A 22,651-nucleotide genomic window follows, 5' to 3' on the forward strand; every position below is an offset into this window, starting at 1 on the left:
GTCCTCAGAGTGCTTCTTCTCGGGGCAAGCCTAAGCACCCATCCAAGGCCTGTAGATTTTCGTCCACCCTTGTGGCGAAGTCTTTCAGAGCGGCAGGGCAGGCAGCTGCCTCACTGCATGCTATGGCCACTCTGCAGGTCTACCAGGCCCAGATGCTCAGAGACATGCACGAGTGCAGGACAAACCCAGGGCTCTTAGATTAGCTGCGTGCCACGACCGACCTTTCTCTCCGGGCGACGAATGTTACAGCGCGCTTCCTGGGTCTGACAGCCGTGGTCCAGGAGATACATCTCTGGCTGAACCTGGCTGACATGCGGGACACCGAGCGGACCCGTCTGCTCAACGCCCCCCTGTCCCAGGCCGGCCTCTTCGGCGGTGCAGTCGAGTACTTCGCCCAACAGTTCTCGACTGCCCAGAAACAGACTGAGGCAAACAAACACATTCTGCCCTGCCGGCCCGCTGCTGCCTCCACCCGCTCGGCCGGGCAGACGCCTCAGCCTGTTTCCCGCCGAGGGCGCCCTCCTGCGGCTCCCGCCCCTCCCGCCTGGACCACGCAGCAGCCTCCACCCAGGCCCGGTCGCGGAGGAAGCCGCAAGAAGGCGCCACAGCCCTCTCCTGCCCCGCCCCCCGCTAAACACCGGGCCAAGCGGCGCTCCTAAGATGGGCTGCTCAGGGATGATGGTCGTTTTTCAGGAGATGGTAGCAGGACCAATCTTTTGTTCTTCGCTCCCCGCTGCTCACCCACGGGTGGGCAGCACCCTAAAGTGGTTAAAAACAGAAACGACCCCCTATTCCCTGAGCTCACAGAGTTCTCGGGCGACACAGAGCGCCGGCCACAAGCCGTGCTCTCCTCGCCCCCCTCTGTCCCAGAGGCGGTTGACACGGCGTGCCATCCACGGACTGCTTCGCCCTTGTCCCCCTCTGTCGCCAGACCCCTGGCAGAGCAGGCCCCCGCGGGACGACCAGCCTGGTCCTTCCCTGGCCCCCTCTGACAGGGCGCGGTTGCTAACTGTGCCCCGCTATGCCGTCCACATCTGGGCCAGTTACTCCGCTATGCTGCCCCCCCCAGGGGGGGACGTTTGTGGTTCGCATGACACCGCTGGTTCAGTTCCTGGGAGCCTGGTTAGAGCTTCCCAGTCTGTCCCGCTGGGTCGCGAGGACCGTCAGGCTCGGCTACGCGATTCGGTTCGCACGGTCTCCTCCCCGCTTCAGGGGAGTCCGCTCCACTTTGGTCGGTGGCAATGCCCCCATCATCAGAGCAGAGATTGCCACCCTGCTGGCGAAGGGTGCAATCGAGACTGTCCTTCCAGCCGAAATAAGGTCCGGCTTCTACAGCCCCTACTTCATTGTCCCCAAGAAAACAGGTGGGTTACGGCCAATCCTGGACTTGCGCGCGCTGAACCGCTCCCTTCAGAGGATCCCGTTCAAGATGCTCACTGCCAAATGCATTTTCGAATGTGTACGGCCCCAGGATTGGTTTGCAGCGATCGACCTGAAGGATGCCTACTTTCATGTCTCAATTCTTCCTCGACACAGACCGTTCCTACGGTTTTCTTTCAAGGGCCAGGCATACCAGTACGCGGTTCTCCCTTTCGGGCTAGCCCTGTCTCCTCGCGTCTTCACGAAGGTCGTCGAGGCTGCCCTTGTTCCCCTCCGGGAACACGGGGTTTGCATCCTGAACTATATCGACGACTGGCTGATTCTAGCTCATTCTCGAGATCAGGGTTTGTGAACACAGGGACCTAGTGCTCCGGCACCTAGCTCGTCTGGGCCTTCGGGTCAACTGGGAGAAGAGCAAACTTTGCCCGGTGCAGAGGATCTCTTTTCTCGGTATGGACATCGACTCGGTCGCCATGTCCACGCAGCTTACGAGCGAGCGTGCGCAGTCACTGCTGACTTGCCTGAGACGATTCGAGGGCAAGAGTGCGGTTCCACTGAAACTTTTTCAGAGGCTCCTGGGGCATATGGCATCTGCAGCCGCGGCAACGCCACTCGGATTGCTTCATATGAGACTGCTTCAGCTTTGGCTTCGCGACCGAGCCCCAGCCCCTCCCTGGAGAATGGCGACTCCATCCCAAGTCAGTTCAGCTGATTTGGGACCAGTTCGGGGACGCACAAATAGATCTGTTTGCCTCTCACAACTCAACCCATATGAAAAAAACCTGCATGGTTCATATACAGCAGCCATATATCTTCCTTACTAAAATTGGCCAGAATTACCTTATGTGTTTCATGTAAGACCAATACATGTCCTATACAAAATCAGACCGATTATGGCCCCTTTCATACTAAATAGCACACATACAACTTATAGGGGATTTTTGCGTCATATATGAATACTGTAAAAAGTCTTATATGAGTTGTACGTGACAAAAGTATGCAATGGTGTATGGTATTAGTAGAAAACACCCGATATTCATATACAAATCATTTAAAGTTCTTATATTGAATCATATGCTAGTCAATTTAAAGTCATATATGATTTATACACATTTTGTGTCATTTTTTATATGTGTTATATAAAGTGTGTCATACAGATTTCATATTTAGATGATCTACATCACTTATATGAATTTTGCAAATTTGGAAATTGTACAGTGCAGAAGTTGGTTGGAGGATGTAGTGTCAAAATATCTCTGACCTTTATGAGGACTGGTCATTTTCCTTCAGGATTTGGACAGTAAATTTGAAATCTGGAAATCTCAACACTTTCAAAAGTGTTTCCTCTCGCAACACTGACACAGTGTTACAATATGAACACTAAGAGTAAAATATGACCACCAATGCAGAGAACAACAACACTGTTACAGAGCTGGGTGCAGCTTTGTAGCAAACACTGGCAGAGTTACAATTCTACACTGTTCTGGTGTCGACCTAACACTTTAAAAGAAGATGAAAATCATTCATCATGGAATTCTTCTCAGCCTTAGGAGTCGAGTATTACACCATCCTGGTGTTGATAGAACACCTTTTTACAAAGAAAAACAACACTAAAGGAGTTACCAGTTTTTCTTATTAGGGTTCTGCATTACCTACTTTAAAGAACTGTAAAATAAACTGACAAATCATTTAATCTGAAAAGAATAAATTCACTTTGAAATAAACACATAACTCTTTCAAAACTTTATTTCAAAACAATCCAGAAAGTTAAATTGTAACCTTAATCTGGGATTATAGCAGAATTCTGTTCATTATAAAGTAAAAAATAAAGGCAAAATGCAAACAGTGGTTTTAACAAACTATTTATTTTATTAACGAACAAGCCCCTTTACATCATAGGTTAACCTTTAAAATAAACAATGAATGCACACTATAGGCATTTCTGTCATCAGAATTATATGAAAGCTGTTTATCAAATGGTCTGTAATACTTCAAATACTGAACATGTCAGTGAATGTAAGTCCTGTGTCAGTGATTCCTGTGTCAGTACCTTCAACTCTGCAACAGTACAGCAGTGCTCGAGTCAACAACATTCAGCAGATGAAGAACAGTTGCAGGATACGAGTGGATCAGTTGCAGGATACGAGTGGATCAGTTGTGTCCAGTTGCTAACCGTAGTCAAATATCTTCATTTGTGTTGTGAAGATGAAAGAAATTCTTACATGTTTGGAACGACATGAGGGTGAGTAATTAATGACAGAATTTCCATTTTGGGTGAACTAACCCTTTGAGAATAAATTAAGACACCCACCTTAAGAAATCTCACTAATAGTCAGCCGCCGGAAGAATCTGTGTTCCCTTTTTGTGGCTATGATGTTGGACAGGTGATGGGCAGATATTTCCCAATCAGTGGAGTCTAAAATTAAACAGCAAGAAAACATCTATCTGTCAAACCATGAAAACAATTGGTTTGAAAATTAATTTTAAGTAAAAAATAAAAATAAGATGTAAGAAACACAGAAAATCTAGTTATACCAAATAGCAACAAAGCTATGATTTTTTTTTATGTTTGTGGCTTTGTGCCCATGATTTTCTCATGTTATCTGTTAAATCTTAACATCACCAGGTGCATCATAGAAATGCTCCTAGCAAACACAAATAGCTAAATCAATACATTTAAACATGAAAGCATAACCATCAAACATCAATCAAAAGTTATTCTAATAAGTACATTTTGCATAAATATTTAATCTGAAAGAATTAGTTACCCATTCTAAGAAAATTGGTCCTCCAAAATAGGAAATAAAGTGACAATTTCACGTGCATTGTTGGTCTGCAGTCTGTGGAGTTGTTCTTCTGTTTTTCAGTTATACTAGGTGTGCTGGTAAACGAGAGTAAAAGATAGTTTGAGGATAAATACATACTTTTAATATTTGCACATCACAAATATTGTCATAAAACGTCTCAGGTTACTATTGTAACCATAGTTCCCTGAGAACAGGGAACGAGACGATGCGTCCATCGACGCCATGGGAACGCCCCCAGCGTGACTGCGTCTGAAGCATCTATGTCAACTAGTCCAATGGAAAGAATGAGCGTCACGGGCGGGTGACGTCATGACCAGGAATTGATAAAAGCACATCCGGTGCAAACCGGCATTAGCTTCGAAAATTGCCGAAGCAAGCCGATCACAGGGAAGCAGGAAGTATGGCAGGGTGACGCATCGTGTTTATTCCGACGTTTTCCCGCAGCCTGCCGGATCCAGGCCGTTTCCAGATCTGACGAAGGACTTTCGCCTGGACCCGATGACAATGCAGTGCTGAAGTGCCAACTAGCCTCTCCCTATGGAGGATCCCTATACCACTCTACAGATAAAGCGTTGTGGAATTTTTTGGATCACGTACCTACCCAAAGTGATAAGATAAAATAAAATTCTGCATCAAAATTTATAGACAAGACAAGTAGTTTGTTTAGGCATGGTTTGTAAGGCATTACAAACCTCCGCACATATATTCAAACCCACATAACTGTAGAATCAATTCTTAATGCGCATGTGAACGCCATCAGCGTCAATCACAGGTTCACATTTAAAGTCTGTTTAGAGAGAACGGTGTCGTCTTAGCGGCCCCTAATTTAATAAAAAATGATCATTTAGACGGAAGTGAATCAATCAAAACGTCTCAGGTTACTACTGTAACCATAGTTCCCTGAGAAAGGGAACGAGACGATGCGTCACTTGACGCTTTGGGAACGCCCCCAGCGTGCATGCGTCTGAGCATCAATGTCAACTAGTCCAATGGAAAGAATGAGCGTCACGGGCGGGTGACGTCATGACCAGGAAGGGATAAAGGCTCACCCGGTGAAACGCGGCATTAGCTTCAAAAAGTCGAAGCAAGCCGATCACAGGGAAGCAGGAAGTATGGCAGGGTGACGCATCGTCTCGTTCCCTTTCTCAGGGAACTATGGTTACAGTAGTAACCTGAGACGTTCCCTTTCGAGGGAACTCGCGATGCGTCACTTGACGCTTTGGGAACGAGAATACCCAAAACGCCAGAATTCCAAGTACCTGAGTGTCAGTCTGTTGGAACTAAGCACTAAGCACCTGAGAACCTGGGGCAGCATCCAGGTCCAAACTGTAAAACCTGACGAATGTGAGCGGTGAGGACCAGCCTGCCGCATCACAAACGTCTTGGAGGGAAACCCCAAATAACAAGGCTTTAGAGGCCGCCATACCCCTCGTTGAGTGAGCTCTGACCACCAAGGGACACGGATGGTCAGAGTACTCGTATGCAAGTGAAATAGCCTCGACTATCCACTTGCTAACCGTCTGTTTAGAAGCAGGAAGACCCTTCTTAGGTGATCCAAAGCAAATAAATAACTGGTCGGACTTCCTCATAGAAGATGTCCGATGAACATAAGTATCCAGTGCTCGCACTGGACACAAGAGGTTCAGCCTTTCCTGGTCCGCAGATGTAAAAGGAGGAGGACAGAAAGCCTGCAGCACGATAGGCCTCGGAATCAAGGTCGGCACCTTAGGGACGTATCCCTGTTTTGGATATAAGAATGCCTTGACCATCCCCGGTGCAAACTCAAGGCAAGTGGGGGAAACCGAAAGGGCCTGAAGGTCTCCAACTCTCTTAAGGGACGAAATAGCTAGCAGAAAGATAGTCTTAAGGGTAAGAAATTTCTCTGAAACCGAATCTAAGGGCTCGAATGGAGCCCTAGACAGGCCTTCTAGTACTAATGCCAAATCCCAAGCTGGCACCCTAGTGCGAGTTGCAGGCCTCAGCCTCAGTGTGCCACGAAGGAAACGTGTAATCAGGGGGTCTCGACCCAACGATGTACCCCCAACCAGGGCGTGGTAAGCCGCAATGGCCGCCACGTAAACCTTAAGTGTGGAAGGACATAAACCTGACGTAAAGCGCTCCTGCAAGAACTCGAGTACTGTGTTCACAGAACAGTTAACCGGATCCCACTGATGTCGGTGACACCATACAGAAAAAACTTTCCATTTCAGCGCATATAGTTTCCTAGTAGCTGGAGCTCTGGAGCTTAGGATGGTCTCAGCAGCCTCAGCTGAGAGACCACTCTCTATGAGTTGGGCCCCCTCAGAGGCCAAACCCACAGGTTCCAAATCTCTGGCCGAGGGTGAAATATTGTGCCCCCGGCCTGAGACAGAAGGTCTCTCCTGATCGGGATCTCCAAGGGAGGACCGTCTAAGAGATGGATCAGGTCCGCAAACCAGATCCGACTCGGCCAGCGTGGTGCTACAAGCAGTAGGCTTATTCCGTACTGGCGGACTCGTTCCAGAACTCCTGGGAGCAGAGCAACAGGGGGAAATGCGTACAGACGTAGCCTCGGCCACGTCTGCACCATAGCATCCAGCCCCAGGGGGGCTGGGTGAGTAAGGGAGAACCAAAGTGGACAGTGCGTCGTGTGCTGAGACGCAAACAGATCCACCTCTGCTTGGCCGTAAAACTCCCAAATTTTCTCCACCGCCTCGGGGTGGAGTCTCCAATCCCCTGGCCTCAGCTCCTGCCTCGACAGGATGTCTGCCCCCACATTCTGGTCCCCAGGAATATACACTGCCCTCAGGGAGAGTACCTTCCCCAGAGACCACAGGAGGATCTGGTGCGCCAGTTTGCAGAGCGGACGCGACCGCAGACCCCCCTGACGGTTCAGATAAGAGACCACTGATGTGTTGTCTGTTCGTACAAGCACATGATGGCCCCTCAGGTCTGGGAGAAACTGTCTCAACGCATTGAAGACAGCCATCATCTCCAGGCAATTGATGTGCCACGAAAGATGATGACTTTTCCACAGACCCTGAACCGAGCGGCCTTCCATTACCGCTCCCCAGCCGGTGAGGGAAGCATCTGTCGAGATCGTAACACGATGGCAAAGAGCTCCCAATACCGGACCCTGGGTTAAGAACCAATGTTTCCTCCATATAATTAAGGCACGAAGGCACCGCCGCGTGACCTTGATCATACGAAGTGGGTTTCCCCTCGGGGAGAACCCTCTGGTCCTTAGCCACCACTGTAAAGGTCTCATGTACAGCAGGCCAAAAGGAATCACGTTGGACGCTGCCGCCAAGAGACCCAACAGTCTCTCGAACTGTTTCACAGTGCGTGACTGGCCTAGCTTTAGCTCTTTGGTGGCTGTCAGGATAGCAGCTACACGAACGGGCGATAGAGTGGCCCGCATCGTCACTGAATCCCATACCACACCAAGGAAAGTGGTTCTCTGTACTGGAGAAAGAACACTCTTCTTGGCGTTGAGCCTCAACCCCAACATCTGCATATGAGCGAGAACGACACCTCGGTGCCGAACCGCCGACTGCTCTGATTCCGCCAGAACCAGCCAATCGTCGATGTAGTTCAGAATACGTATGCCCTGAAGCCTGAGAGGGGCTAGAGCTGCATCCACGCATTTCGTGAACGTGCGGGGTGATAAAGCTAGACCGAAAGGAAGAACCCGATATTGGTATTCTTTGCCCCCGAAAGAAAACCTTAGGAACTTCCTGTGCTGAGGGAGGATGGAGATATGGAAGTAGGCGTCCTTCAGATCTATCCTGACAAACCAGTCCTCGGATCTGATTTGAGTCGCGATCTGTTTGAGTGTCAGCATCTTGAACTTGAGTTTCTGTACTGAACGATTCAACAGACGAAGATCTAAAATGGGACGCAACCCCCCATCCTTTTTTGGAACAATGAAATAACGGCTGTAAAAACCCGACTCTCTGTCGGGTGAGTACACCTGTTCTATAGCTTCCTTTGCTAACAGGGCCTTTACCTCTTGCTCCATTACCAGAGCCTGCTCGGGATGCACCACTGTGGGCAGCACCCCGTTGTAACGAGGAGGACGAGAACCAAACTGGATTCTGTATCCTTTCTCTACAATCTGCAGGACCCAATGAGAAATATTCGGCAGAAGCTTCCACGCTGCCAGAAAATTTACTAAGGGAACCAGCCTCTCGAGGCTGGTCTCTGGTGTTATCGAGACAGCCAATTCCGGAGCCTGAAACATAATGGCAGGAACTACCTGAACTGGCCGCTCTAAGGCCCCCCTCAGAGGGCGCGAAACCGATGCTGTGCCGCAGCATAGCATCAGCGACTCGCTGGAGACCGCTGCGCCCTGAAGCACCGAGGGTGGCAAGGTTGGCAGAACGGTCTCGTGAGGACCCCGAAATGGAACGGGCACCGTAAAATGAGGTGTACACCGCTCCACTTCGGTCGGGGCTGTCCTCACAGGCCTGATGCGTGAACATCAGGACCTTTTTTTTTTTTGAACCGAAGTCTTCTTCGCCTGAAGAACGGTCCTCAGATCCGGCTTCGACTTAGAAGACTTCGGTTGAGAGGGTTGCGTCTGTCTCCAGTCTCTATGTGGAGGTGCACGAGATGCAACACTCTCTTTCTGATGCACACGATATGATGAGCTCGACGGCTGGGGCTGCTCACGCCCAGCAGCCCCAGGGGGCTGGACACGGCGAGGGATAAACTTTTTAAAAGTGTCAGCTTGTTTTTTAGACTCCTGAAATCTCTCGACGACCGCGTGGACTGCGTCGCCGAAGAGACCAGAAGGTTCAAGCGGAGCATCTAATAAAAAAGCTCGATCTTTTTCTTTAATCTCTGACAGATTTAACCATAAATGTCTCTCAGTAGCTACCAAGGCTGCCATAGACCGCCCAATTGCTGGCTAAATTCTGTTCCGCCTGGGGCATCGCCTCATAACCATACTCTTTTAGCCCTCTTATTCTCGAATAAGTGTTAACTTGAGGGCTAAAAAGTCGTGAAGAGTAAGGTTTATTCCACGATTTCGATATTTCATTATGAAGATCGGGAAAAAAGTGAAGCCCTGGTGGAGATAATGTCGTGGAAGATAAAAAGCGCTCATCTAATTTACTTTTAGGACGAGCGCCTTTATTCTCAGATGGCCATTCAATATTTAATTTCTCTACAGCCCGTGACATAACATCCACCAGCTCATCATATGCTGGGGAAATAAATTGTGAATCTCTTTCCCCCATGTGTGTGCTTTCACTCTCCATACTCATAACATCGACCTCCTCGGAGGAAGAGCATTGAAGTAATGGAGGGCTCTCTCCCCGGGCGGAAGAAACCGCAGTGCGTGCTTCCGACACCGGGGGGAGAGCGCTGGATCTTCCGGGTAAGGAAGGAGAAAAGGCCCGCGGACCCGTCTCCAACCCCTCCGAAAGATCCTTTTGCGATCCCCAGGAATGCATTCTCCGCGCCGCCTCGGCAGACGCGGGTCCTGATCCCTGAGGATCGCGAGCCTGCCCACTCTTTACATCAAAGAGTGACAGGCGAGAGCGGAGCATGCGGAGCGGTAGCATTTCACAGTGTTGACACTCAGCCCCCTCGAAGGCTGAGACCGCATGCTCCACTCCCAAACAAATGACACAAAGCTCGTGTGTGTCCCCACCCGTTAAATAACGCGGGCAGGGAGGAACACACTGCTTGTACACTTGTTTCGCCATAACGTTTCCGAATAAATTGCAACAGACAACAATAAATAGACAGAGACAGTATAACACAGATCGCTTGCTGAGGCAACAGAAGCTAATGCCGGTTTGCACCGGATGTGCTTTTATCAATTCCTGGTCATGACGTCACCCGCCCGTGACGCTCATTCTTTCCATTGGACTAGTTGACATAGATGCTTCAGACGCAGTCACGCTGGGGGCGTTCCCATGGCGTCGATGGACGCATCGTTGAGTTCCCTTCGTAAGGGAACTATATAAAACACGTATTGTAATGAGTTAAAACACTTACTATTTGTTTTTACTGTTAAAAGCAAAATCCGTGTCAGCACTGCGTCACGACTCAAAGAAGATGCAGGCCTAGTCGTCTATGGGCCTAGTCTGTGAGAAAGGTTTAGGCACGCACATCACATACATATCGTTACAAAACAATATAATGCCATGAAATACATGTTGTAAATTAGGTTAAAAACACTTACTTTCGGTGTTTTTCCTGTTAACGTTACAAGCAAACCTCCTTGTCGTCAGCTTCGTATTGAGTCCAAGAAGATCGTCGCCTTTGAGAAAAGTTTCGGCTCGTTTAAGCGCGCAAAACATTTAAACATCGCTATAAATCAATATATTATAAAATACATATTGTAAATTAGATAAAACACTTACTTCCGCCATTTTCCTGTTAAAAAGCAAACCCATCCTGGTCTGATCTGCATCGCGCATCAACGGAAATGCCCCCCTGAGAGCAGTTTAGCCGTGCACAGCACATACACATTGTTATAAAACAATACGACGTTATAAAATGCATATTTAAATACGATAAAACACTTAATCCATGCGTTTTCCCTCATCGTATGCCTTGCATCGGGAATCAAAGAAAATGGCGTCTGTGAAAAAAGTCTCAGCTCGTTTTGTCGAGCTCAGCGCGTAAATGTACCGGATGTAACTCATCACAGTGTTATTCAAATTAACAAAGTTGAGTCAAATATGTTTCTAGAACAGTGAATAAAATGTTGAAAATTGGCTGGAATATATTTTTGTATATGTGACATGAACTCTGGTGGTGATATGCATAAGAATCACTTCGACATTAAGGAAAGTTTTATGTTTGTACTAGGTTAAGAATACTATCTTAGTACTGTGATGAAGTTTAGAGAAATTGTCACAAATGAAAATGATATCTGGTGATGCAGAATTTAAAATAAAAAACTATTGATATGTAAAATATTCAACTGTATCTTGTAGAATACACACTAATACATAATTTTTGTAATTAAAATGTGTGCTTGTGTGTGTAGTTTTAAATATTGTGTTTCATCTAATGTTGATTAACAGTATATGACCATGATTGACTGGGCATAGGGCTCCACTTAGGGCTCCACAAGATAAGAGCAAGACTATGAGTGAACTGCAGCCTTACACTGATAGGTAAACTGCACTGTGTTTTATTAGTTCACTTTCAAAAAAAAAAATTTATTCTGATTATTTACTCACCCTGATGTCATCAAAGATATCCATGTCTTTCTTTCTTCAGTCGAAAATAAATTAAGGTTTTTGAGGAAAACATTCCAGGATTTTTCTACACAGAATGGACTTCAATGGTAACCAAATATTCAAATGTTCAAAGAAGGTTCAAATGTCCGTCTCAATGTAGCTTCAAAGTCTCGACACGATCCCAGTCGAGAAATAAGGGTCTTATCTAGTGAAACGATCGGTCATTTTCTAAAAAAAAAAAAAAAAAAAAAAAAAATATATATATATATATATATATATATATATATATATATATATATATACATTTGAGACTTTTTTGAACATTTGAGTAGTTGGTTGCCATTAAAGTCCATTCTGTGTTTAAAAATTTTAAGAAAGAGAGACATGGATATCTTGGATGACATCAGGGTGAGTTTGAAAGTGAGCTAACACTTTAATACTTTAAGATATATAAGCTGGACATGAATATTAAATTAGCATTATTTTCCTACATTTTTACATCAATAAAATATGGCTTTTGTACGTAGGACATACAGTATATGACATATATGATTAAAAATACATTAATATTATGCAATTTATATATGTGGATTTTGCAGCATATATGTCCCTTTCAATATTCTGTTGGAACATATAAGAATCACAGGTGTTTTTAGCAAACCTTTTCCATATGGGAACCCATTGTGCCCGGTTTTATTCCCTGACCGAGGGCACGCTCGGCACGGATGCACTGGCGCACAGCTGGCCGCCGGGCCGCAAAAATACGTTTCCCCCAGTGAGCCTTCTTGCGCAGACTCTGCGCAAGATCAGGGAGGACGAGGAGCAGGTCATTCTGGTCGCGCCGTACTGGCCCACCCGGACCTGGTTCCCCGAACTTATACTCCTTGTGACAGCACCTCCTTGGCCCATTCCTCTGAGGAAGGACCTCCTTTCTCAGGTACGGGGCACCCTGTGACACCCTCGTCCCGATCTCTGGAGCCTCCAAGTGTGGCTCCTGGACGGCTCGAGGTAGGTTTGGCTACCATTACTTCCGCTAGAGCGTTGTCCACGAGACACGTCTATGCGTTAAAGTGGAACCTCTTCGTCAACTGGTGCTATTCTCACCGAGAAGACCCCCGGAGATGCTCGATCAGCGTTGTGCTTTCCTTCCTTCAAGAGGGGTTGGAGCGAAGGCTGTCTCCCTCCACCCTGAAGGTCTATGTTGCCGCTATTTCCACACACCATGACCTCATCGAAGGTAAGTCGGTGGGGAAGCACGACCTGGTCATCAGGTTCCTGAGAGGAGCGAGGAGACTAAATCCTCCTCGCCCTCCTCTCGTTCCCTCTTGGGACCTCTCAGTGGTTCTAACTGCCCTGCAGAGTGCTCCCTTTGAGCCTCTGCAATCAGTCGAGCTTAAGTTCCTGTCAATGAAGACAGCGCTCCTGGTTGCACTGGCCTCCATCAAGAGGGTAGGGGACCTGCACGCATTCTCCGTTGACGAAGCGTGCCTGGAATTCGGGCCGGCTTACTCTCACGTGATCCTGAGACCCCGGCCTGGATACGTGCCCAAGGTTCCCACCATTCCCTTCCGGGACCAGGTGGTGAACCTGCAAGCGCTGCCCCTGGAGGAGGCAGACCCAGCCTTGGCACTGCTCTGTCCAGTATGCGCTCTCCGCGCCTATGTAGACAGGACGCAGTGTTTCAGGACCTCAGACCAGCTCTTTGTCTGTTATGGTGGGAAGCTGAAGGGAAAGGCTCTCTCCAAGCAAAGGTTGTCTCACTGAATAGTGGACGCCATTGCTTTGGCATACCAGCAGCAAGGTCAACCGTGATTATATGGTTATGGTGTGACTCCCCACTCCACCCGGAGTGTGGCATCCTCTTGGGCTCTAGCGCATGGCGCCTCGCTAACAGACATCTGCAGAGCTGATGTCGGCGCCAGTGTCTATTGCCTGCACGTCGGCTAGGTGCCTCCCGTGTGCATGGTCCCTCCTCTGAGCGACCCCCACATGTGTATTTCCACTGTAAGCCTCTCTGAGCATGTGTCTTTCCCTTGGCAAACCACCTTGCCACCCCTGGGTTTGAAATATTCCACCTGCGGCTGGACACCCCAGTGTCTCCATATGTTTCCTTCCGGTCATATGTGTATTCTCTAAGACCCCCCCATCTGGGTTGGCATTAATTGCATATTTCCCCTACACTGCATGAAAAGTGGGATTTTCGTCAGTAAGCGTCACTGTAGATTGTCGTGGAAGTACAGGTTTACGACTGAACACGGCAATTTGCAGGCAACACCCAAAACTGCCGTGAATTGTCGGAAATTGACGTGGGCCTTGCTTGGCAGTTGTCCCCCCATGACCCCCCTCCTCCTAATTCTAGGGGAGGCTTTAACATGTAAATGAAAATGCTGTGAGCTATACAAATGCAAATGAGGTTAGCAGGGGGAGTTTTACCCCAGGTGACATTTTTCTAAAAGGTATAACTTAATTCTAAGAAAATCTCTGGTAGAAATAGATCAGGCTCAGTATAGCGTAATTATAGACTCTTACATTTAGGATTGATTTTAAAGTATTATTACTGGTATATAAATCATTCAATGGGCTAGGACCTCAATATATTGCAGATATGCTCACTGAATATAAACCAAACAGATCACTTAGATCACTAGGATCACATCAGCTAGAAATACCAAGGGTTCACTCAAAGCATGGCGAGTCCGCTTTTAGCTATTATGTCAGCCGTAGCTGGAACCAGCTTCCAGAAGAGATCAGATGTGCTCCTACAGTCACATTCAAATCCAGACTCAAAACACTTCTATTTAGCTATGCATTTACTGAACGAGCACTGTGCCACTGTTCGTCCGACTGTTACTGTATTTTATTTTATTTTATTCTAAACTGTTTTAATTATTTACTGTATTTTATTTTATTATTCTAAATTGTTTTAGTTATTCTGATTTATTTTGATTATTTTAATTTCTTCTATGTAAAGCACTTTGAATTACCATTGTATATGAAATTTGCTATATAAATTAACTTGCCTTGCCTTGCCTACATTTTAAATGTATGTATTTATAAGTATGCTAGATTAATTACTGCATGTCATTAGCAATGGCCAATATTGTGTAAAAAAGATACAAAAAACAATTTATTTCAACAATTAATTTTATTCAGGCTTTGCCACAAAGGTAAAATGTGCCTTCCATGCAAACAACATCACAGTCTCCTAGAGCTCAACCACTGTGCATAGTGGCATGACTACAGTGACCTTTTCTTTGGTCTTGCTTAAATGCACAGTGGATGTGTTAACCACACATCTCCCACCAATGCGCTCAACAGGCAGAAATGATGCTGGGTATGACGTGTGTGTTCCCTGCAAGCTCCAAACTTCTATTGGCTTTCCATAAAAATATCTGTCCGGGTGGGGATGAAAGCCAGGAAACTTGCGCAATAACATGTTTGAATGCAGAACATTTTGGCACAACATTAACAACTATAAACTGCTTTATAATGGCTGGTTGTAGTTCTGCTAGAGGGTCAAGGATGGGTTCCTCAAAACTGTTAGTGTTTCCACACCACTTAGCATGTACATATGCTGACCTTTCCGCTCTAGATCCATCGAGTGAGTAAGTTACATTCAGATATGTTACCCGTTTGCATGACATGGCAAAACAGTCAACGTCAGTGACACAAGGGTACATCTGATGATACATTGTTAACATGGCATGTCTGTCAGGCTCATCCAAGCTTGTCTGGTGGAATGGAGACAGAGGCACCACTGCACAGTTTTCTAAGAGAAGTCTTTCTGCTGACACCAAAACACTGTGTTTCACATAAAGCATATCAGCTGTGTCATTGCATGACAAAGTCCCAACCATTTGTCTTCCTAAAATACTGGCAAATTCAGCACCATATTCACAAGTCCATGGCATATTAAGCTGTTGGCTCTGCTGAAATTGCCTCATAATCTGGACTTTAATTCTCCTATTGTTGTTATTAAACTTTCCCAGTATTCCATCAAAACGCTCAAATGAAAAACACCAAAAAGAATAAACTGGTTCATAATCCAACATGCACTCTTTCAAATGAAGATGTAAATGCATATGATGTAAGATGCAAATGTAAGATGCAAAATAAGATGTAAGATGCAAATGTTAGGGGTGCAGTGCAATGGGCCAAACAGTTCGACAAATTTTGAGAGAAATGTCTACAGGTATCCATCTGCTACTTCCAGTCTATTGATGGATATGACTCTGGAGCAGAGTATGATACAAGCCTGCACAAAGTCAAAACACATGTCATAGTGTCTGTTGATAAGCCCCTTCAGACAAAAAAGTGAGTAAATGGTTGTCCAGTTTTTCCACTGATCTGCTGTAAATCCAGTAAAGCCAGATGAAATCCGTAAGGGAATTATTCCAACCTCATAAGGTACTTTGATGTTTTCCACTCTAGCTTGAAGTTCATCAAGGCTTTTTGTTGTTAAAATTCCTAGTTCTGTCCACAATCTGAATACATGTCTTGCCATACCAAGGAGAAGGTTGTGCATTGGATCTATGACGACAAATCTGATGGCATCATAGTAACTCAAACGGAAAAGTTTTGACCATCTAGCTCCATACTTGCGTTCAACTGTTTTCTGTTCTGCCTTCGTCCTTGCCGGTTTGGATAACCCAGCATAGTGTATGTGATCCTTCGACGTGCGTGGCTCCCTCGAAGACCGTTCAAATCCTGAGTATGGACTTTTTCAACAAATTCTTTCTTGCTGAACGTCTTCAAACACTTGTGGCATCCTGCAAATATAAGTTAAATACAATATGTTACACACACACATATTTATATTTGAGCATTCAATGAAAAAGACCAACTGTTATCCATTACAATAATAAATAATTTAAACATTTACATATTGATTTTACTGATTCAGTGATCAATATCAATGTTTATTAATTATAGCAAAGGATGTTTGAATATTTAAATTACCTCTGTATGCTCCATGTCCAACAAAGCCTCCACATTTTCGAGTTGCAGGGATATCTGACGAAAGACAAAGCAGAGCTGCTCTGTAAACCTGATGTCCTAAGAAAGAGCTGTCTTCCAGAATCATGCCATGCCAAAGTTCTTGAAGCTCATCAACTAAGGGGTCTACCCATACGGAAGTCACATATATTGAAATATATTAGTAATAAATACATTTCCATGTATTTAAATCTATTAATTCTAAATAGAAGAAAATATGTTTTACTTGTATTTAAATACATTTAGAAATACATGTTAAAAATATATTTAAATATTTGATTTTGGCCCCTTTTTAATATGTTTCACATATATTAAGCACATGTAAATATATTTTTATTGCAAATATTTAAATATATTTATTTTCTTAATATGTCAATATGTTTAGATATCCATCTATGTAAATACATTAATGTTCAATATATGTGCATATATTAATTTATAATATATGTTAATATATTAGTTATCTGTGTATGTTAATATTAGTTATCTGTATATGTAAATATATTAATTTATAATATATGTTAATATATGAGTTATCAGTATATGAAAATATATTAATTTATAATATATGTTTATATATTAGTTATCTGTATATGTAAATATATTTAGAAATGTACTGTTCAAATATTTAAGTAATGCCCCATAGCATGAGTGTCTCCATAGGTAAATATTTTCATATATATATATATATATATATATATATATATATATATATATATATATATATATATAATATTACCCTCCCCTGTAAATCAAACAGTCAAAATGCTATTTTCCAGGAATGCAAAGATGTTGACCTAGTGGACATAATCAAAATGTGCTAGTTATTGGACAATGCATTAAGGGGTTACAGAGAACACCTACAACACAAACATGATGTAGAATTTTTATTTATGTTAACAAAAAGTAAAAGTACACAGCATATATAAAATTATCTGCACAATAACACAATTATTATAAGTATACCAAAAAATAAAATAATAAATAAATAAATGTCTCAGTTATTAATTTTCAATCAATAATTTTCTCAGGCTACTTTCCTGCTGGGGCACGTCCCTTCAGTCGGAGGGGCAAAACATCCTTAAGCATTACTGGCTTTAATAAGGGAAACTGCAAAAACAGGAGTAAAACAAGCAACAAAAATTGTTGCAGTTGGACTCTCGACACTTATACAACTTACCAAAAAGACTGTGGTCAATGGACATTGACATATGCCCAGGAATCGGGTTAATAAAAACTGACAAGAACTTTACAGTTATCCAGAATATTAGATGGTAAATATTTAATTGATGAGTTGCCAATACAATATATGACCCAGGATATGATTTTACCCCTATATTCAACATAATTTTAACCCATTCACTCCATGTTTTGCTGCCTGGATCCCAGCTGTTTCTGCGAACTGCAGCAATCTATTTGCTTCTCTTTTCTGTAACTTTTGGCAGTCTGTAAAAAGATAGTTCTTGTTAAATCTATTTGTACAGTCGAACACACAGTTCTCAAGTGCATACCCTCTTATTCTGGAACCTCAGGTCTGACAAATTATTATTCATGGCCTGGCCCAACTGTACAACAGTTGCCTTCTCATGCCGATTTATGGCAGCATCTGTAAAAGAAAACAAGGAAGAATGTTTGTCAGTGGTTACTTGAGGTGGTTCTGGTTAGATTGCTTCAGACTTATATGTTCCATTGTTTCTGACAACAGCATCAGAAACAAGTGGATGGTTTATTTAAATGGCGTCCCAGATAGCTTTGGAGGATTTTATGTATGTTCAGAGCATTTTGTTTAGTAAACCAGGCACAATGTAATGGAAGAGTTCACAAAGAAACCGTTGTTAAAAGAAGCAGGGACTGTAGTAAATTAAGTAAATTATTAAGTAGATTATAAGTAATAATATAATAAAAAATAAGTAAATTATTAACATTATAGGTGTTCATGTGACAGGCTATTTCAGGGTATACAGGGTATTTCTGTAAAGTTTCAGCTGTAAATGTATATGAAGGACAACTCTAGGAAGAGTGTATGATGGTCTTGAATGAGACATCAGAGGTAAATTGCAGCCTAATGCATTTTTTTAAAGTTTTAATGTAAAAAAACAATAATAGCTTACCGTGAAATGATGTAGTCTTTCCTTCACAAATGAATCTATTTGTCTAAAACATAAGTTTAACACATTTAGTACAACACATTTAATGTATGCATTTAATTATCAACTTTGTAACAATACAAAGAGAGTTAAAAATCTGTGACCTTACCCTAAAGGCAATGATTATATTATATAGGGTTAGTATTTGGGCAGTTTTGTATGTCCATCTAGTGTTGGTGTTATCGGAAGTCTTCACAAGTGTGGCTTAATACCTTGGGATGGGCATACCAAGATAAAAACAGGAAATCAAAAGAAGAAAGATTAGCATAGCTGGAGAGCTACACAATTAATCATTAAAATATCACGATTTTGATTCACTCACACACGTGGTCTTATTCTTAAATGACAATGATTCAGTTAGCTCTATTACACCGGTTTCACATCACGTGTATTTTGCACCATAGGTCCAGTAGTCCCTATTTTTGCTTACTTAGGTTTATGTGGTATAAAATTACAATCAGATTTTTTCAAGATCCCTTAGTAAATGTATTATTTGTCCTCACTGCTCAGAGAACAGAGAGTCTCTTTGGAATAGACTACATATGCTACAGTATTAGGGGTGTAACGATTTACTCGTTTTCTCGATGCATCGTTTACAAATCCTGACGATGCATATGCATCGATCTTGAAACATGTATTTTGAATCGTGAATCGTTTATTTCGGTCAATATTCGATTTAAAATGCAACGAATCGAATAATTTGCGATTCTATAGAGATTCAGTGCTTTAAAATATATAAACATTAAATGACTACATGCGCGAATTAATGGAGGCGTTGTGCGGCATCATTTTGCGTCCTCACAGCTCTCCTTCACAGATACTCGCTGCACTCTTTACCATCTTTCACTGGATTTCGCTCGCGCTCGGTCCCAACTACAGATTTTTGAGCAGTCCATGTTTGAGCTCTCCTCAGGACAGCCACTGATGTTCACATGAACAGATGACAGCTCTCTATCGAGAAAGCAAGTCTTGAGTCAAACCGATCAAGCCATTGATAAAGCTGCCATGTCATTGCGCGGGCACTGCTATGAAACAACGCTGATATTTTCTTTAAGATAAGATACTGAAGTTTTACGGAAATGGGTCATACCCGTCCTGAGCAGCTGAAGGAAAACCCCACTTATTCAAGGGTACGCATTTATTACATGGAAAGAGCAAACGCATAATAGGTGTCTAAAATGCACACGCTTCCGATGAACGATGAATGAAATTTAACTTAATGTTGTTAAACTGAATGTACGAAGGAAACTGCTGAAATAACTACAATATTAATTGCACTGAAATAAGAGCGCGTGGTTTATCCATCAGTCAGATGCGCATTAAAATTGCATTCATAATCGTTACTATAGCACAAGTAGACACCCGGCGCATTTTCTTTCAGAATCATAAGGAAAATGTTCAGTATAAAGAGAAAACAAGGAGTATTCCATGAGGACTCTCTGACCCCCGAAGACCACTGTGTAATTCACACCCTGACTTAGACCCATTGGGGGAAGCATTTAAATAATCCTATGAATGCATATAAAAAATGAAGAATCGAATCGAATTAATCGAATCGCATCGAATTTTAATGTGAATCGCATTGAATCGAATCTTTCTGAATTTGCAAAAATCGTTCTTGAATCGAATCGAAAACCTATGAATCGTGAATCGAATCGATTCGCTGCCTACCCAAAGATTCACAGCCCTATACAGTATCATTTAAGTGAGAAGAACATAAGCCATCATAACATAATAATTTACCACCATAGGGATGGGTATCGTTAAGGTTTTAACGGTATTACTACTCTTACCGATACTGCTTATCGATCTGGTACTTTAACGGTATTCTTATCGGTTCTTTTTGTTTATATATATATATATATATATATATATATATATATGCTCTCTATATCAAACAAAGATAAACAAAAGATAAACAATTAGAGATGCACCGATTGATCGGCTGGTGACCGGAATTGGCCGATTTTCACGTGATCGGCCATGACCGGCGACCGGCCGGTCAGTCTGACATATTCCGATTTTTTTGCCGGTCAAATGCACTCGGGCGCCACATGATTAACATCGCGCAACATCAGCATCACATGTGCACACGGAACGCACATGTAGGAAACCTCTTGAATTGCGGCCGTTTCACACCGCAAGCGTGAGCAGCGCGGTTTGTTTTTTTACGTCGTGCATGTTAATCAATGAGTGCATTCACACCGAGAGCAGGAGCAGCGCGTGAGCGTCGAGCAGGAGCATCGCGTGAGCAGCAGTGAAGCAGGGTTTCAGCGCAGAGTCTATTTTTGCTGCGCTGCTCGCGCTCAATTAAAGTGATTGTTTAGCCTGGCTGGACATGTGGCAGACGAGAGAACAACTGTTTGCGAAATAAAACTTGCCATTGATGTACAAGTGATTGCAATAGGCCTGTGTGTGTGTGTGTGTTTTGAGAAACATCTTTATACTGCAAGGCTATATTTATTTTATTTTTATTTGCTATTTATATATTATTGTATTGCCATTACCATGTTATCATACAGAAGTTTAGTTTCCTAAATAAGTAAATATATCAATTTTTTTTTTGTTGAATATATGGAAATGAAAATGGTTCTTCCATAACCATAATACTGCACTTAGATATGTGTGAATTTCCCACAACAGGAGTAATAATTTATATAGTTCTATTGTATTTAATTTGTTCAAAAAATGTTCTATGTTCTATGTAAAATGTTCTATAAAGAAAAGATAGAAAATAAATATTTGTGTTTGCTGTAAAGTGGTTAAAAAAAATGAAATCGGAATCGGCTAAAATCGGTATCGGCAGGCCAAATTCATGAAAAATCGGAAATCGGAATCGGCCTAGAAAATTGTAATCGGGGCATCTCTATAAACAATTAATAAAAGATACATATACAGGTGCTGGTCATATAATTAGAATATTATCAAAAAGTTGATTTATTTCAGTAATTACGTTCAAAAAGTGAAACTTGGATATTATATTCATTCATTACACACAGACTGATATATTTCAAGTGTTCATTCCTTTTAATTTTGATAATTATAACTGACAACTAATGAAAACCCCAAAATCAGTATCTCAGAAAATTTGAATATTGTGAAAAGTTTCAATATTGAAGACACCTGGTGCCACACTCTAATTAGCTAATTAACTCAAAACACCTGCAAAGGCCTTTAAATGGTCTCTCAGTCTAGTTCTGTAGGCTACACAATCATGGGGAAGGACTGCTGACTGACAGCTGTCCAAAAGACGACCATTGACATCTTGCACAAGGAGGGCAAGACACAAAAGGTCATTGCTAAAGAGGCTGGTTGTTCACAGAGCTCTATGTCCAAGTACATTAATAGAGAGGCGAAGGGAAGGAAAAGATGTGGTAGAAAAAAAGTGTACGAGCAATAGGGATAACCGCACCCCGGAAAGGATTGTGAAACAAAACCCATTCAAAAATGTGGGGGAGATTCACAAAGAGTGGACTGCAGCTGGAGTCAGTGCTTCAAGAACCACCACGCACAGACGTATGCAAGACATGGGTTGAGTCCATGTATGCAGAATCCAGAATCCATGTTGCTTGAAGTCCAGTGTGAAGTTTCACAGTCAGTGATGGTTTGGGGTGCCATGTCATCTGCTGGTGTTGGTCCACTGTGTTTTCTGAGGTCCAAGGTCAATGCCGCCGTCTACCAGGAAGTTTTAGAGCACTTCTGACCAACTTTATGGAGATGCAGATTTCATTTTCCAACAGGAGTTGGTACCTGCACACAGTGCCAAGGCTACCAGTACCTGGTTTAAGGACCATGGTATCCCTGTTCTTAATTTGCCAGCAAACTCGCCTGACATTAACCTTATAGAAAATCTATGGGGTATTGTGAAGAGGAAGATGCGATATGCCAGACCCAACAATGCAGAAGAGCTGAAGGCCACTATCAGAGCAACCTGGGCTCTCATAACACCTGAGCAGTGCCACAGACTGATGGACTCCATGCCACGCCCCACTGCTGCAGTAATTCAGGCAGAAGGAGCCCCAACTAAGTATTGAGTGCTGTACATGCTCATACTTTTCATGTTCATACTTTTCAGTTGGCCAACATTTTGAAAAATCCTTTTTTTGTATTGATTTTAAGTAATATTCTGATTTTCAGA

The 22,651-nt window shown here is 43.3% G+C and overlaps 2 long non-coding RNA genes across 2 annotated transcripts; both read right to left on the reverse strand.

Annotated features, from left to right (window-relative positions):
• Window positions 1-3,696: 3,696 nt before the first annotated feature.
• LOC143731949 (uncharacterized) lies at window positions 3,697-10,451 on the reverse strand. The gene is made up of 3 exons (XR_013201014.1): window positions 10,363-10,451; window positions 10,176-10,264; window positions 3,697-3,796 (listed from the first exon to the last, which is right to left on the reverse strand). It is a non-coding gene; the product is annotated as an uncharacterized LOC143731949 (long non-coding RNA).
• Window positions 10,452-17,238: 6,787 nt separating this feature from the next.
• On the reverse strand, window positions 17,239-18,527 carry LOC143731950 (uncharacterized). The gene is made up of 2 exons (XR_013201015.1): window positions 18,478-18,527; window positions 17,239-17,972 (listed from the first exon to the last, which is right to left on the reverse strand). It is a non-coding gene; the product is annotated as an uncharacterized LOC143731950 (long non-coding RNA).
• Between the last annotated feature and the right edge of the window lie 4,124 nt (window positions 18,528-22,651).

The sequence above is a fragment of the Siphateles boraxobius genome, unplaced genomic scaffold (assembly GCF_051911475.1).
Source record: "Siphateles boraxobius isolate OS27281-9 unplaced genomic scaffold, OSU_SipBor_1 89, whole genome shotgun sequence".
Taxonomy (NCBI): Eukaryota; Metazoa; Chordata; class Actinopteri; order Cypriniformes; family Leuciscidae; genus Siphateles; species Siphateles boraxobius.